The sequence below is a fragment of the Stegostoma tigrinum genome, chromosome 30, assembly GCF_030684315.1.
Source record: "Stegostoma tigrinum isolate sSteTig4 chromosome 30, sSteTig4.hap1, whole genome shotgun sequence".
In the NCBI taxonomy this organism is placed as follows: Eukaryota; Metazoa; Chordata; class Chondrichthyes; order Orectolobiformes; family Stegostomatidae; genus Stegostoma; species Stegostoma tigrinum.
This window is the reverse complement of record NC_081383.1, coordinates 29,808,138-29,826,011: the sequence shown is the minus strand read 5'-3', so window position 1 is coordinate 29,826,011 and position 17,874 is coordinate 29,808,138. Positions and strand designations below refer to the sequence as shown.

Below are 17,874 nucleotides of genomic sequence, written 5' to 3'. Positions count from 1 at the left end.
CAAAGAGAAGGGCCTTGTGTATTAATATATGCAGCTTCCAGTGTGTGCAAGTGTGTGAAACTGTAAGCCTAACTGAAAATTAAGTTGGATAACAGTGTAATTATTTGCACCCTCAGGGCTATTTAGCAATCACTGCCTAATAGCAGAATACATCTAATGTGGAGTTGATGAATACAAATCTAGCAGCAATGTTTTTGAAATTCCTGGTTAATTAAACATCTGCTACTCACATGAAGTTGCATGATTTATGTGTGAAAAAATGGCATGTGCTGTTAATGTCAAAACTGCTTTAGAAATAAAATCTGGCCCATTGGCTTTAATAAGTTCAGACCTTGACCACACTCCCACTCTCTCTTTGATTGTGATGGTATTTCTGCATTATACTTCTCCCATGAAATCTACTTGCTGTGGTCCATTAAAAGCATGTTGTGTTCTGCTGCTATGGACGTGATGATGGAAATCTCTTTCAAACTTACTATTTGGACTGGCCTGTGCTGGAATGATTTGCAGCTTGTCACTCAACCTAGCTGACTGTGTTATGAACATACCTTCCTTGGCCATCATATCCCAGGGTGGACCTTGAAGCCCAGAGCTTCAGGCTCAGAAACAAGCAAGATTGGCACCTATGATAGTGGTATCAAGCTTACAGTGTTCAGAGAGGGAGGACATTTGTTCTTTGGGTTAAAAGGTCTCCACTAGCAGGGTGGTCTGCATTCATTGTGTCAACTTAACAAGACTCTGGGATTATAACAGCACGCTTTACTCTGCATGTTACCTTTCTATGCTGCTGTTACTATTCCCACTTCTTCTGGGATTTTAATCATTTTACCATGCTCCCGTTTTTCTAACGATTAATTACTTCTGTCATTTCATCATCTCCGATTCTCAATCTAACCATTTTACATCCTTTTCAATAATCTATTCATGCACCTGCTTATAAACTATTCACCCGTTACACTTTGATTTATTTGACTATGGGATGTGGGCACTGGTGGCTAGGCAGAATTTATTGCCCATCCCCAATTGCTTTGGAGAAGGTAGTGGTGAGCTACTATGTTGAGACGCTGCAGTCTATTGGGACAGTTACACCAAAAAAACTGTTAAGAAAGGAGTTCCAGGATTTTGACACAGCAACAGTGGGGAAACAGCTATATAGTACAAATTCAGGATGGAGTGTATCTTGCAGTGGATCTTGCAAGTGGGGCCATTTCCAGGCATTCGCTACCCTTGTCCAACCAGGTAGTAGAGGTCACATATTTGGGAGGTTCAGTCAAAGTAGTCCGGGTGAGTTAATGCAGTGTATACTGCCTCATGTTGCTGCCACTGTCCATCAGTGATGAAGAAAATGAATTGTGAAAGTGGCGGATGGGCTGCCAATCAAGTGGGATGCCTTGTCCTGGATGTTGTCAAACTTACTGAGGTGTCAAAGTTATACCTATCTAGGCAAGTGGTGAGTATTACATCACAGCCCTGATTTGTGCCTCGTAGGTGGTGGACATGCTTTGGGGAGTCAGAAGGTGCTTTGCTTCAATCTTTCAGTTCTGATGAAGGATTGTACCTGCGACTTTTAACAGTTTTTCCAGAGGCTACCTGACATGACAGATCTTTCTATGAGTCACTGCCAAGATGTTGCTCTTGGAAGGAAAGATGCAAGGCTTTATGGCTGACTAGCAAATCAATGAATGGGAAAGAAGTTGGATTCTCAACGTTCAACCCAACCCCTACTCTCATCCTCAGTTAGGCAACGCTAAGTTAATAAAATACACAGAGAAGAAAACATGCACAGTTGAGCTTGATGAAAAGCCGAACAATGAAGTTAAGTGTCAGACAGAATTGATGTTTCTGTTTCAAAGGCATTGGAGGAAACTGATTCAATTCTGCCGTAAAAGTGACTTAAAAACACTAAAGTTTGCTAATAGCATGACACATTTTATGATTTCACTTGCACTGAAAAATAACATTGAGACAAGTTTTTATTATTCATTTACAGGGTGTGAGAACAGGCTTGCATTTATTGCCCATCCCTAATTGCCCAGAGGGCAGTTAAGAGTGAACCATGGTTCTGTGGGTCTGGAGTCACATATTGGCCAGATGAGGAAAGGATGGCAGTTTCTTTCTTTAAAGGGCATTAGCAAACCAGATGTGTTCTTCTAACAATCAGTAATGGTTCACAGCCATCACCAGACTATTAATTCCAGATTTTTATTGAACTCAAATTCCACCATCAACCATATTTGAACCTGGGTCACCAGAACAATACCTGTGTCTCTGATTCAACAAGCCAGTGATAATCCCAAAAGGCCATCACCTCCCACAAGTGAAAGTACGCTGGAAGCTTGTACTATTTCCCTGTTCACTCAACAATCACTGGGTCAAAATCCTGGGATTCCTTCCTTAAGGAACATCTGAAGAAACAAAAGTGCTATGTCCAGAGAAGGATCAAACACCTCACCAACTCACATATCTCTTCAATATTAACCAAATTAATAAGAGTATATTTCACTGAGAATGTAGTTGATAAATATTAGGTAAATTGGATATAATAGCTTGAAAATTGTTTCTATGTCAATTGTAAAGCAACAGTTGACACTCTGACATTGACACTGAGACTGACACTCTGCATGCATAAGAAATGATCCCAGTATTGCTGCAGCACAAATAAACATAGCTGTGAAAAAATAGTTCGAAGAGATAAAAATGTGTGTAAAGCTGTCAGTCAAACATTTTTTGTGCAGCTGTTTGAACAGAGGAGAGCTTTTATAAGAGTTTGGGATCTCACTCAAACATGCCTAATGATGCTTGGCTAGGAGTCCTAACTCGCAGGAAAACTTCCACCTTGTTGACCAGGTGCCCTGAAGTGAAATCATTGTTTGAGTGACAGCTTTACAAGCTTTCATTCCTAGGTTTATTTTGTTAATGGTTCAGTTATGGACTTTCAGAAGATAAGAAAATATCAACTTCTAATAGCTTCTGTTACTGATACCTTGCCGATGTGGTTATTTGGCACTTTTACAGGGTTGCTGTAGCGGCAGCTCATTTTTAAAGATAATTAGAAATAGTTGTTTTGAAGCAGTTCCACTGAGCCATTTTTAATATATTGTTTATTGGGTCTGTGCAGATCGTACACTTTATGAATAGGTGTGAGTGTGTGTGTGTGTGTGAGTGTGTGTGAGTGTGAGTGTGTGTGAGTATGAGTGTGTGTGAATGTGTGCGTGTGTGTGTGTAGACATCAGTGGAAAGTACAAGGGACTATGGGGCCTACTTGAGGGGGATTTAAATGGGAGTGATGGGTGAGCATTGGAGAGCATAATGATTCACAAAGTAACTGGGATGAAGTCCTAGTAAACAGAGGTAGGCCTTTCAAACAGACCACCTTGGCATTTGACAGTCTGTGAGGCCACCTCTGGTCTGGAGATGGGCCCAGTTCCATCCCACTCCAGCCCTCAGGATGAAATTCATGCATTCATGCTACTCCCTAGGGTATGTGCACTGAGCTATGAAATTATCTGAAGCTAAATGCCTTGGAAGCAAAAATCCAGGCTGATTTTCAAGTTGCCATTTCTTGACTAAAACTCTACCTCCAAGTTCAATTGACATGTTCCTGTCAATATTACTGCCAAAAACTCTGAAGTAGACTGGACAAAAGACATAAAGTGTGTGTGTATGTGTGCATGTGTGCACGTGTTCAAAAAGGTGAATGTAGTGCTATTCAAATGGGCTGCTTTGTTTTGGATGTGTCAAGCTTCTTGAATGTGGTTGGAGCTACATTCATCCAGACAAGTGGAAAGTATCTCATCATACTCCTAACATTTATGTTACAGATGGTGGACAGGCTTTGGGGAATTAGAAGGTGAGTTACTAACTCCCGTATTCCTACCCTCTGATCTGCTCTTGTAGCCACTGAATTTCAATGGTGAGTCCAGTTGAGTTCCTAGTCAATGGTGATCCCCAGGATATTGATAGTGGGGGATTTGGTGATGGTAATGCTACTGAATATCATGGTTAACTTATCTCTTACTGGAGATGGGCATTGCCTCGCATTTGTACAGCATGAATGTTACTTGCTATTGTCAAGCCAAGCTGGATATTGTCCAGATCTTGTTTCATTTGGACATGGACTGTTTCTATATCTGAGAATATCATGAAATTATTGCAGAGATTTAATAATACACCCATTCCAATCATAGCACCAACACTTCTTTGATAGCAATATAAATAGGCAACATTACACAACCAGATTTCATACTGTCATTCTCGTTTGAAAGGTTTTATCCTGCTCCTGGCATCAGAGACTGTTCTGCTTGTAGTTGAGAATGGTTAGTGCTCAGGAGAAACCTCATACATTTCTATTAGTAGGACTCACCTGAAGTTTCCCTAAAGCTGTACAATTTTTTTGCTTAAAAGGCATGGTGTATCTGCTTCTACCACACTTTCACACAACATATTCAAGTTCCTGACCATGTGTTTAAGGTGTTAAGTTGTTGTAAGGCTTTAGTTAAATGGGCAGCTGAGGTGGAGCTCCTTGGATGTGAGAGAGTTGAGAGTAGAATTGTAATAGGTGTTCAAAATCATGAAAGATCGAGACAGAGTAAATAGCAAAAATTGGAAGGATGTTCAGGAACCAAAGGACATTGTTTTATAGAGACTGGAAAAAGAACCAGAGGCAGCATGGGGAAATGCATTTTTCCACAATGAGTGATTAGGATTTGGAAAGCTTGGGAGGCAGATTCAATTCTGGCTTTCAAACAAGAATCAGATAATTTTTTAAAGACAATATAAATTGTAGGGCTACACAGAAAGTGTGTGTCATTCAGCACAGTCTTTAACTCTTTGATATTTCAAAACTCTACCCACCTCTTCTTTAAGCACTAACAGAGATCCAGTTTCCACAACTTTCTGGCATAGAGGATTCCACACATTCACTACACTCTGGAAGAAGAAATTCCTTTGTATCATCGGAAGTGTTCTCTTACTGTGTAAACATGTCCCCCAGATTGCAATTTCCCAAGAGTGGAAACATCTTCTGAACATCCGTGGAGTGGTCAATGATTCTTCTGCAAAGTATCTGATTCTCAGCTGGAGGTCTGATGGTTTCTTAGGGGATGACATATAGTGGGTTTGGATGGTACTCTCTCTCTTCCCAGTCTCAAGCAATGCTATAAAGTCCTTTGTTTTCTCTCTGCATTGTTCTCTCTTCATTTGAGTTGTCAGATTTCCCAAGGCCAGGGAAATCAGACCAGCCAGGGTCAACCATTTTAAGGAAACCTAATGTGAGGCTTCCAGTCTTTTGATATTGTTGACAATAGTTACGTTATCTCCAGGAAGCAGGATGATTGTCTAACCTTTGGAGGTGAGTTTTTAGATTTTTAAAAATATTTAATCATCATAGAATCCCTACAATGTAAAACCTGGCCCTTCAGCCCAATAAGACCACACCAACCCTCAAAGCATCTCACCCAAATCCATCCCGCATAATCCACCTCATCTACACATCTCTGAACTCAATGGGCAATTTAGCATGGTCAATCTACCTAATCTGCACATCTTTGGTCTGTGGGAAGAAACCAGAGCACCTGGAGGAAACCCATGCAGACACGGGGAGAATGTGCAAACTCCACACAGATATCTGCCTGAGGATGGAATCAAACTCAGGTCCCTGACACTGTGAGGCAGCCGTGCTAACCATTGAGCCACCAAACTGCAAAACAACCAGTTTGAGTCAAGTTGAATTGTTTCCAATTCCTTTCCTGGCTAACATCTGCTAATTAATCAGGGATTAAACAAGAGAACTTCCTGGTCTAATGTTCCTTTGCAACTATCCTTGAAAAACTAACTGTAGGAGAGAATTTTCCGTTATATTGAAAAACACAGAGTTATGATGCTATTTTTCCAAGGCAAATTGTTCTTGGATATGGTATAGAATCATTTTTAGGATATCAAAAGATTAATTGAATAGTTGTTTGGCCCACAGACCAGGTTTTAATCATACATAACCAGTTAAGCATAACAACCTTATTCTCTCAGGCACTGTGGCAGTCTATTCAGAAATGTGGGAACAGCTTTAGGCCATTTGGGCCTCTTCAGTGTGTTCCGCTGTTCTATCAGAATATGACTGTTCTGTGACATAACTCCATCAACCAACCATTTGCCCCCATATTTCTTAAGACCTTCAGATGACAAAAATCTTAGATTTAATTTTATAATTTATTTAATATGAATTAGCAGTTGTGAGAGTTCCAAACTTCCATTTCTGTGTTGAATTAAATTCACATTTTAAGTCCTGAATGATCCAGCTATTTAAAAAATTCTCAACTTAATTTTGATTCTATCCAGACCCCTCAGAATTTTGAACACCCCTATCAGATCTTCTCTTTTCTGAGCTGAACAACCCCAGTTCCTCCAGTCTAAAAGTGATTCTCATCCCTGGAACTGCTATTGTGAATCCTTTCTCAAGTCTGGTGCCCAGAATGCAACAGCTTATTCCATAGCTTTGAACAATAAAGAAAGGCCGGAGAGGCCAGGACTTCTTTCACTGACATGTATGAGATTGAGAGATAACCTTACAGAGATTTATAAAATCATGAGGGACATATGTAAGATTAATGGTAGAGTGTCTTTTTCCCAGGATGGGAAATTTCAAGACTGTGGTGTGTATTTTTAAGATGAAAGGAGAGAGATTTAGAAAAGACGTGAGGGGCAAATTTTTTATGCAGAGCTTGGTTCGTCTGTGGAATGAACTTTCTGAGGAAGTGGTGGATGCAGGCAGTTACAAATTTCAAAAAACACTTGGATAATTACATGAATAAGAAATTTTTGGAGGGATATGAGCCAACAGCAGGTAGTTTAGTTTGGGATTATGTTCAGCAATGGACTGGTTGTTGGAAGGATCTGTTTCTGCGTTGCATGAATCTATGACTCTCTGAGGCCAAATAAATGCAATCCATGTCAGCGTCCCAGGTAGAAATTTTAAAAACTGATACACTGGGAGAGATATAGAATAGACTGCCAATTCACTCACCCACCATACATTACAGACAAGCCCAACCATGCTGTCATTCATATACTACTCATGGCTTTGTTTCTGTTTTTTAGGGGGCATAAGGAATTGTGTCATGTACTAATCATCTCTTAAGCTGTGGCATATGCACTCCAGTTGGTGGATATGGTCATACTGGGTACTACTGGGTGAACATTGGAATCTTCTCATTAAGCCAAACATATCAGATAAAAATGACTCCCATTGGAGAACCCATTAGTGTCAATAAATAAACAGGAAACAAAAATGTAATAAAAATTGCTACAAAGCTTTATGGAAACTAGCAAGGAAACTTTGAGAAACTCCCTCAAAATTAATAGATAAGAAAAGCATCAACTTTTTGAAGCCTGATGTATTTACAATCACGGACACTTGGTAAGGACTGAGAAGAGCCACTTTCAAATGAATCCCTGTCCAATTTCAGCAACTGTCTTGCCCAATTTATGTCACAACAAAAGGTACCTGGCAATGGAAAACTGAGGCCTCCACATTCAGAGTGGCAGAGTAGGAATAGGAGGCACCTGTGGAACTTGAGCCGTTGGAAGTGGCACTGACTTCAGGAAAGGTAGATAGAAAATTGGCAGAAGGAGGGAGGGAAAGTATGTGGGACACTGGCTGTCTCACCGAATTGGGCTCAAGGTTGCCAGAGTCAACAGACAAGGATAAGTGAGTTGATATGTAAAGGAGTCCAGCTTTATTTAGAAACAAAGGGGAAAGCAAGTATGTGAAAAATCTGTTAGCACATAAACACAGCACTTGTTTATAGACATCTCTCACAGGGAGCAGTGTCTGATTAAAACTATGCAGTTTGAACGGTCTGCCAGTTCTGCCATGGGTTCCTCTGAATGTAGCATGATCAAGAGACATGGAAATGTCTCCTCCAATTTCAATCCCACTCCCGTCACACAAAGGTCAGAGTAGAGACTGTCTTTAGGCATCTCGCTCGAGTGGCTGCTCTTCACGAATGAAGCCAGGCCATCTGGGCCATTTTTGCTGGCAAGCTTTTGTCTATACAACCTTGGCAAGCAGGAATGGAAAATCAGATGTGTATCATTCAGCCTACTACCCCAGGCCACGTCTGGGACTTTTTGCCGGAAGTGTGATTGGACATAATTTCAGGATAACATCATAAACAAGTATTGAAACCTTCACATTGCTAAGAGCTGCAAAGGAGACTTTAAACATTTAAAATGGCATCTTTCCCAGCATGTTTCATCAGATAGTGAGCAATTGGACCAGGCCCTTGCTCAGGAAAGAGGCCAAAATCAGCGACCTCCTGCCCACTGTAATGGCAGCTGAATATTAGCTGGCTGCTTGACTACTGAGGGAAGAGCTTTGCAGGTAAATCTGATCCTGTCCTCACACTTGGCATGCCGACATAGACATTGGATCATGGCCAGGAGCAGGGAGCCGGAAAGATTTCATCCCTCACTTCAATCCATCAATGCGAATCCCTACCCCTCACCTGGCTCAGCTCTGGACGATATGCACACTATAACACTTTGGGTGATATTCTTAGCATTTGATTATTGTGAAGTGCTTGACAGGGGATCTTTAATTGTTTATTTACTTTGAACCAGGCATGTAGTAACTGTTTTCTAGAAGGCCCTTTTATCTCAGTTGCCTTTGCCAAGCAGTTATTGACAACAAAAAGTATTTTGCACTTGGCATGCAGATGAGCAGCAATCATTTCTGGCATGGCGGCAATGGGAAGCGTGGAATGGATCTACACAATTATCACCCTACAGCTCAGTTTTACATTATCTTGGATCTGATGTACTGTATCCTCCAGCACTGATTGTAAATCCTGGAGATGAATAGGTAAACACCCCATGTTCTGCCAGACTTAAGTAAAATATGACCTTATATAGGACAATTATCCAGATCTTCTATTGTTTAAAGTCCATACGTACAAGAGTTGAGAAGTCTGCTTTAATACTGTTCAGGAGGCTCAAACTATATGCTCATTCAGCTATTCTCTGGTGGGTAATTAGCTGGCTGCATTACAAATAGGCCTTTCCAAATCTTATGAGCATACAAATTAGGAGTAGAAGTAAGCCATTCAGCAGACAGGGTAGGCAATGGCCTAGTATAGATTAATAGATAATCTATAGACCCAGGTAATATTCTGGGGACCTGAGCTCAAATCCTGCCATGACAGATGCTGGAATTTGAATTCAGTAATAATTTGGAATTAAGAGTCTAATGATGACTCTGAATCCATTGCTGATTGTCAGGAAGATCCCATCTGGTTCACCACTGCCTTTCAGGGAAGGAAATCTGCCATCCTTACCTGATCTGGCCTATATGTGACTCCAGACCCACAGCTATGTGGTTGACTCTTAACTGCCCTCTGGGCAATAAATGCTGGTCCTACCAGTGATATCTACATCCCATGACTGAATAAGAAAAGGTTGGGTCAATGTTCAGCATGTCTGGCAGCATCCGCGAAGGAAAATACAGAGTTAATGTTTCAGGCCCAGTTCTGACGAAGGGCCACTGGACCCAAAACATTAACTCTGTTTTTCCCCTTCACAGAGGCTGCCAGGCATGCTGAGCTTTTCCAGAAACTTTGTTTTTGTTCCTGATTTACAGTATCCGCAGTTATTTCAGGTTTTTTTTGGATAAAGGTTGCTTTTGGCTGGGGTTTGAGGTCTGCTCCATCCATAAATCAGGACAGTAATCAAACCAGCAAGGAGAGGGGAGCATAAGAAAAGGAGTACCTCCTCTGTCATCCAGAGCTGAGCTTGGTGTCCATTAGATGTCCATCTAGGCTCAACTTCCCTTAATTCCTTATCTAACACGAATCTACTTTGGTAATAGGATTTGGAAGAAGAGCCCAGTGTGTCTATTCCACAGTTTCTGCCTTGGCTGGGCTCTCTGAAGCTGAAATGTTCCTTAACGTTCAAAGTGCTGCTGACCTGTCTAGGTTGATAGGAAGTAAAGCAATAGGAGATTTTCATTCCTACAAATCTTACTTGTTTTTATTGCCCCACAAAAAACTGAACATAAGTTGTAATTATTTTTCATAGCCCAGTATCTTGTCTTCAAGATCCAGCCATATCAATTACTTAAAAACATTACAGATAGGCCTTTCCAAACTTTATGAGCATACAAATGACGAGGAAGAGTAGGCCTTCCAGCCCCAACATTAGATAAGGCTGTGGCTGATTTGATTGTGGTTTCAACTCATAGAGTTATAGAGCTGTACAGCATGGAAACAGACCCTTTGGTCCAAATCATCCATGCTGACTAAATATCCTAAATTAATCTAGTCCCATTTGCCAGCATTTGGCCCATATCCCTCTAAAGCCTTCCCATTCATATACCCATCCAGATGCCTGCTAAATGTTGTCACTGTACCAGCCTCCACCACTTTCTCAGGCAGGTCATTCCATACACGCACCACCATCTGTGTGAAAAAGTTTCCCCTTTGGCCCTTTTTAAATCTTATCCCTCTTACCTTAAAACTCTGCTCTCTAGCATTGGACTCCCCTACCCTGGGAAAAAGACCTTGACTACTCACCCTAGCCATGCCCCTCATGATTTTATCAACTTCTATAAGGTCCACCCCACCCCCACCACTGCCCCCAGCCTCTGATGGTCCAGGGAAAATATCCCCAGCCTATTCAGCCTCTTCCTGTAGCTCAAACCCTCCAGTCAGAGTTGTATCATTGTAAACACAAAGCATACTCTTAAAGACAATGTCCACCTTCAACAAGCTTCCCCCCCGATTCCAAAATAAATTTAATTCTTTATAATAACAAGTGAACTTAGAAGTTTCTGTAGCATATAGAAGATTTACTGGTATGTCCAGCTTTCATGATGCCAATAGATTTTCACAGTCAGTGATGTTGTTTGTTATTCCTTTTTATGTTAAGTTTTTAAAAAAATTTTCATGGACTGTAGTTGCTGTTCAGATTTAACTTATCATGACGCTTTATATCCGAGGCTTATTCCAGATTAGCCACTGATTGTTTTCATCCTTCAAGAGATTTCGAATGGTTCACACCTTCTTGGCACTTAGTTTTGTTTCTTGAGAGCTTCCAGCTCATTTTGAAGCTTCTGGTTTTTCTAATTCATTCAAAGTTTTAGCCTTCTGATGGTCCAATATATTATGTCCTTCATAACCTTCTGTAATAACAATCCAACTTTTCTTTTTCCTTGAGAAACTCATCAGGTCTGGCAGCATCTGTGGATAGAAAACAAAGTTAATGTTTTGAGTCCAGTAACCCTTCTCCAGAACTAGAAGCAGCTAGAGGAAAAGTAGTATTTATGCTGATGGGTGTCAGGAGTGAAAGGAGTAAGAGGATAGGTGGAGGCAGAGACTAGAGAATGAGAGAGAGAGAAAGAGAGGGAGAGAAAGGAGTAGACAGACAAAGGGATTGTTGACAGTAAGCCAGAGAAAAAGAGAAGCTAGATTCTTCCCTGGTTTATTATCAACAATACCTTTGCCGCCAACCCCTCTTTCTCCATCTCCGGGCTCCATCTCCATCTGTCCACTCACTTCTGCCCCCACTCTGCCTTTACCCACTAATGCCCCACTCTGTTCAATAATTTAATGGTATGAGCACCTTCTCCCATGTCGTTATCCCAACACACCCCACACACCAGGCCTTGACATCACATGGGCTGCTGACACACACAATCCATTGTCAGCTACTAATAGTGCCCATTAGCAGATATTGATTCCCCCAAGCTGGCCTTTACCCATTCTTTTGTCTGCCAACTGCTGTTCTCTCTCTCTTTCTGGGCTCAATCTCCACCTATCATTTACTTCCCCCCTTCCTGCCAATCTCATCTTCAGCATGCATGCCAACATTTTCCGAGCTACAATCAGTTCTGAAGAAGGGTCACTGGACCTAAACCATTAACTCTGCTTTGTTTCCACAGAGGCTGCCAGACCTTCTGAGTTTTTCCAGCAATTTATGTTTTTGTTTCTGATTTCCAGCATCCACAGTTACTTTTAAGCTGTGTCTACAACACTTCCTGACACTGTAATGAATAAAGACTTTAGGATAGTTTCAGGCAGTATTTCGCCTGTAGTTGAACTTCTTTGCTGACTATTCAAGTACAGTAGGCCTCATTAGCATGATGTTTCCCACCACTGTTCATCATGTCATTTTAATTATAATATTCTAATAATCACTTGGTTATCAGGCATTTCTAACTCCTCCGGTTAGCTTTTTTCAAACAGTAAAACACATTACAAGTTATTAGCAGACGTTACAGCAGCCAAATGATTTCTTTCGGCAGCTTGAAAGCCCTGAGCAGTCTTCCTGGTGAACTGAGAGATCGTAGGAACTGCAGATGCTGGAGAATCTGAGATAACAAGGTGTAGAGCTGGATGAACACAGCAGGCCAAGCAAAATCACAGGAGCAGGAAAGCTGGAAGGGTCTAGGCCCAAAAGGTCAGCTTTCCTGCTCCAATGATGCTGCTTGGCCTGCTGTGTTCACCCAGCTCTACACTTTGTTTTCCTGGTGAACTACCTGGCAGGCAGAGTCACAACACTGTATACACTCAGCACGTGGAGTCCTCCAAAGGTGAACTGTTCTAAAGGCAAGGTACATATAACATTGATCAGAATACTTGTATTCCTTCCTTGATGTCATTTTAATTTTTTATAATGGAGCTGAGACATTCCATGACTCTTATTATTCATGTTCAAAATGAGATGTGGTCTTCCTTAAAAAAACTAAACTGAAATCACATGGTTAATAGGAGTAGGCTACTTATCATGAACAATGTACCTCTGCATCACTGGATTGTACACAGGAATTCACACAAAACTCATCTTGGCAACAACCATAGCTGTGAGTTCTAAGATATCATGGTTTGACTGTCAGCCATCGCGTGCTTTTCTACTGCATCATCTACCATCACAAGGTGATGCAGATATGTAATTGCAGATACATTCCGTTTTGTTCAAAAAGCACACAATTTGTAGACAGTCAATATGGCATTTTATAAATTCCTACTTTGGAAATAAAACCAGTCTGACTCTAAGTAATACAGAGCCAGATACTAAACAAGGCCTCATACCTGAAATGCATTATCTGACCTGAGATGTCACCTCTGGTATATAGATAAAACCTTTAGTTGTCTTGGGGCAGTGACTTGAAAGAAATTCTGGGTTTTGCACATTAATCCTTTCCAAATGATTAACTGATTAAAGATTTAACAGTCATCTAAGGTTTCTTTAATATGTTCGCATCAGTTCTATGAGCCTTTGATCTTTTGCTTATAAATTCTGCATCTGATGCCACCTCCCCCAGTGGCATCTGAAGGAGGAGAGAGACTCCGAAAGCTTGAGTCTTCCCATAAACCTGTTGGCTGTAACCTGGTGTTGTGTGGTTTTTTGACCTTGCCCACCCCAGTCCAACATCAGTGCCTCCACATCATCACAATGTACTCCATCTAGTGGCTTGGTTGTAACCTTGTAGAATTTGCCAATTCAGAGCAATTTAATTAACGGACGAGATTTATACCAAACCCTATATATGAAAGAGCCCTCTGGCCCTCTTATGATGCAGTGATAGTATCCCTATCCCTGGGCCATGAGGACTAGGTTCAAGTCCCACCTGTTCCAGAGGTGTGTAATAGCAGGTTGATGTGAAAAATTGGATAAAGAGCCCTCTTCCCCAACTTTAGGTCCAAACATGTTCCTAATGTAACATAATCAAGAATATGTCACATACAATATATATTTAAGATTAGCCCCTTCAATTTTCTCCCTGTCATCTGAAGGTGAAAGATTGATCAAAGAAAGCTGTAACTGAGGAAACAGATTTGGGGAGAATGTTGAGATTAGTTCACTTGAGGGATTAGTGGGTAAAGGCACCACTTGGTGTAAGAATTATTCATTCCAACCTCAAAGCCTCAAATTATCTCAGCTTTGCTAATCCACTAATTGGGCGCGTATTGGTTCTGAGTTAAAGAAGAAGGAATGCATATCTAGGGTCAATAAAGCTCCAGTCCTCACTGCCAATCACTATTGATCGGTCCCTGCTGAAAAATAAATGCGTATGAATGTTCAATAGGGACCAGATCAGCAAGCCCTGTACCTGAGCTGCAGTTAGGGATCAAGCAACTACATCCTATCAAGCTGTGACAGACAACATTTGGGTCAAGCAAACCCTGGAAGAAACAGCACTTCAGAAACTGTGTTCAATTGAAAGCCAGAGCTTATGGAACCATAATCTAGTGAATCAATATCTTCAGGAGAATTGGGGGAGTAATTGGAAAAAAATGGTTTAAATATTATTAAAAAGAACTTAAAGTATTAATACAGAAACTGGTTCATAGAACAAAAGGAAAGCAAACAGAGAAACTGTCACTGTGAATGAATGATTTGACGTCAATTGATTTCAATAATAAAGACTTTGAGATAGTTTAATCAAGAAAATGATATCAGATCAATAGCAGGCACCCTCAGCAGGACAGGGCAACATAAAATTATATTTAAATATAGAGCAACTTTAAAGATATCCATTCACAGGCCTATTACAGCATAGTAAGTGGCCGGCTGTCTTGTTGTGTCCTTGGTAGTTTCCTGCAGAAGCTTCACAACTAGTCTCACTCCTTATACCTGCTTGCACCACCCTCTCACACAGTGCAAATCAGATGCTAACTACTCACTGAAAAAAATTTCATCATGTTGCCTTCAGAACATCTCCCAATCACTTTAAATCAGAGTCTTCCATTCCATCAAAAGGGATGGTTTCTCCTGATCTACTCTGTCTAGATCCCTCATGATTTTGAAATCTCCTCTTAACCTTCTCTTCTCTAAGAACAGTAATCCCACTTTTGGAATCTCTCCATGACATTGAAATCCCTCATACCTGAAAATATTCTCAAAAGCACTGTCTCTTGAACCTTACCCATTCTACCTACAGTGTGGAACACAATACTCTTGTTGTGGCTGAACAACAGAGTTTTATGATGAATTATTTTTCATGTCTTTGCTTAAGTATTCTATGCCCCCATTTATAAAAAGCATAGATTCCTTTTGCCTTTCTCAACCTATCTTGCACATGCAATGATTGTGCATGTATATCCTTCAGTTCTTTCACCTCCTGTAGAATTGTGCCTTTTGTTTTATATTTCCTCCCTTCATTCTTTCTACTAAAGTGTACCATTTCACATTTCTGTATTAAATTTCATTTGACATGTATCTATCCATTCCACCATTTATCTATGTCCCCTTGAAGTCTCCTCGCAGTTCACATTGCTTCCAGTGGTAACTTTGAAATGTGCTTTGCACTGAAGAATGAGACTGTATGAAATGCCTCAGGGTCAGGGCAGGGGGTCAGCTGGATGCAATACTGACTTGGCAGGAATGTGAAGAACAGGGAAGGCTGGCTTTGGGAAACACTTTACTGAAGGAATATGGGATGAATGATCTGAATTCATTCGAAAAAGGAGAAAGAGTGAACATTAAAAAATGCACAACCTGCTGGTTTTTAACAGCAACCTTTCAATTGTATAAAACTCAGCTCCACAAATGAATCTTCTTGTCACTGTCTCCAGAGCTATATATCCACAAAACCACATGCACACAATAACTGAATCATTGATTCTATTGTGGTGTCCAATCAGATAGATGCACTTTACTGGTCCGGTTTTGACCCACATAAAACAAAGATTCTTAATAAAAATTATCCCTGATTCGCTGTCTAAAGATAAATGCTCCAATAAAACTCAGATAGCTCCTAGGACATTTGGCATTTGAAATTGCTAAAGAAACTGTTAAGTCAGTATGGATCCTCTCATTATCATCCCTAGGAATTTTACACCATGGTTTCATTTTTAATTCTTAAAGGCCACCCTGTTCAAAAGAAGCCAAAAGTCATGAGATAAAATCTGTCCTCCTTACTGGGCTGAAGGATTAGGTAAAATTGTTCTCTTGATCTGATTTGCAGAAAATTGTGGAAATATGATACAAAGCTGCTTTTCTGGATGGGGTACTGTAAATCCGAGAGAACGCAGGGAGAGACAGCCTGGTAAATGAAATGTGATTTCAACAGAACAGAAGACTCCAGCTCTCCCTTGAGCATATGTTTGATAGACAATATTATTAGTGTGTAAGAAGATGTTGTTGACTGCAGCTGTTGCTGACCTAGTTGAGATGTGTATTGCAAGCTTCACTTATCAAATTGCAATTGGAATTTAATGAGGGAACCTGGTCATGTATAGCAGCATACATAGCACAGTGGTCCATTGACTTAATGAGTGTGTTTTTGACTGTGACCCCATATCTCCACTACAGAACTGAGTGGAGTGAGGGAGACCCCTTGTCACATTCTGAGTATATTTCCAACACTGACATTCACAACAAACAATTGTTTCAATGGACAGAACTTTCTTTCTATGATTCAAAACTTTACGTCTTTGAAAGAAGTGGATGATATTGATGTGTCTCAAGGTTAAATAAACTCAACATATTTTCTGCACATACCTCTTTACTAGTTGCATTAAATGCCACATTACAATGCAGGACACTTCAGGCTAAGAATACCTGTTAAATTATTAGAAGTAAAATTACACAAAAGCAAAGCTGATGAAATAGAACAGTGCTCAACTCGCACAAAACCTAATGCTACAACTTGGGGATAACTAATTGTTCCAGAATCATGCATATCTTTCTAAAATATTTTGAATTGAATTTATTAATGATATGTTACCTTCTAACACAACCATGCCTTACTAATTCTGTCTTGCTGCCATGACAGGGAAGCATATGGTTCATGTCAGTGAGTTGTAAGGTTTAGCACTATTATCCTGTTTTATCCCTCTTTTCATTCCATGTTCCTTCACAATAAACAGGAAATTGTTGGTAAATTCCCTAACCAGCCTCATCTTTCCAGACTAAGCCTGTAACTGTTTTATTGATCAATTAAACAATTGCTATTCTTACAGAACTGTCTGGGTAAAGTCAAAAGATTTTTTTTCCTTGTAAAGGGCACTCTTAACACAGATTGGGATGGGGTTTAGGACAATTCTCCAGTTTCATGCTCAGCTGTTGTTTTCTTTAAATACAGATTTATTTAATGGACCAAAATTAGATTTTCCAACGGCTGTGGTAGGATTTGAGGTTTTCTTTCTGGATCATTAATCTAGACTGCCACATTTCTAGCTGATTGCTAGTCAGTCACATTGCCACTACGTGACTATATTTTAAGCAATGCCGATCTTTCTGCTATCTCACACGCTACAATCAGCGGCGGGTCTTTAAAACATCTGTATAAATGCAGAGCCTTTAGACAAAAATCCATTTTCTGATCAACCCGCTCAGAGATATTATTATACATCTCTGGACCAGGTAAGACTTGAAGCCAGATCTCCTAGCTCAGAGGTAGACACCCTTCTGCTGTGCCATAAAGGTGCAGAGTATATGATATTATCCCCCCATCACTAAAATAATTCGTTAATCTGCTTTAAACTAAGGAAGATCGCTGAATACAGCAAACATACAGCACCTTAAAACATGAGCGTGAAAATATATCAGAAGCAAAGTACAACAGTAAGTTCAACTGTAGAATTCACCTCAGTCATTCATAAAATGGAATGTCTTTAATGCGACAGGTGAAATTGGCCGGTAGATTATTGACATCCCAGGTATCCAATCAGAGGACAAGGTGGTTCCTGGCTGGACCATTCGGCTTGTTAGAGAGGCGGACTCTGAGCTGCTGGACCAACCTGCTGCTCTCAGTCAATGCCAAGTGGGAGTCAGGCAGGTTACAATGAGAATCTACTTGTAAAAACGTGGTAAGTGCTGTTTAATTCAGAATCACTTGCATTTAACAAAGACCCTTAGTGCTCCAAGTCAGTAAAAAGG

At 40.5% G+C, this 17,874-nt stretch overlaps 1 long non-coding RNA gene across 2 annotated transcripts in view; it reads left to right on the top strand.

Annotated features, from left to right (window-relative positions):
- The window catches only part of LOC132206062 (uncharacterized), a 60,278-nt gene extending 47,904 nt beyond the window's left edge, over nt 1–12,374 (top strand). Inside the window, exon 3 of one of the 2 annotated variants that reach the window (XR_009442791.1) lies at nt 12,293–12,374. This is a non-coding gene — a long non-coding RNA (uncharacterized LOC132206062). Of the gene's footprint in view, nt 1–3,821; nt 3,841–12,292 lie in introns of those variants that run through there. The other variant, XR_009442792.1, reaches the window with a different exon arrangement.
- The last annotated feature ends 5,500 nt before the right edge of the window (nt 12,375–17,874 follow it).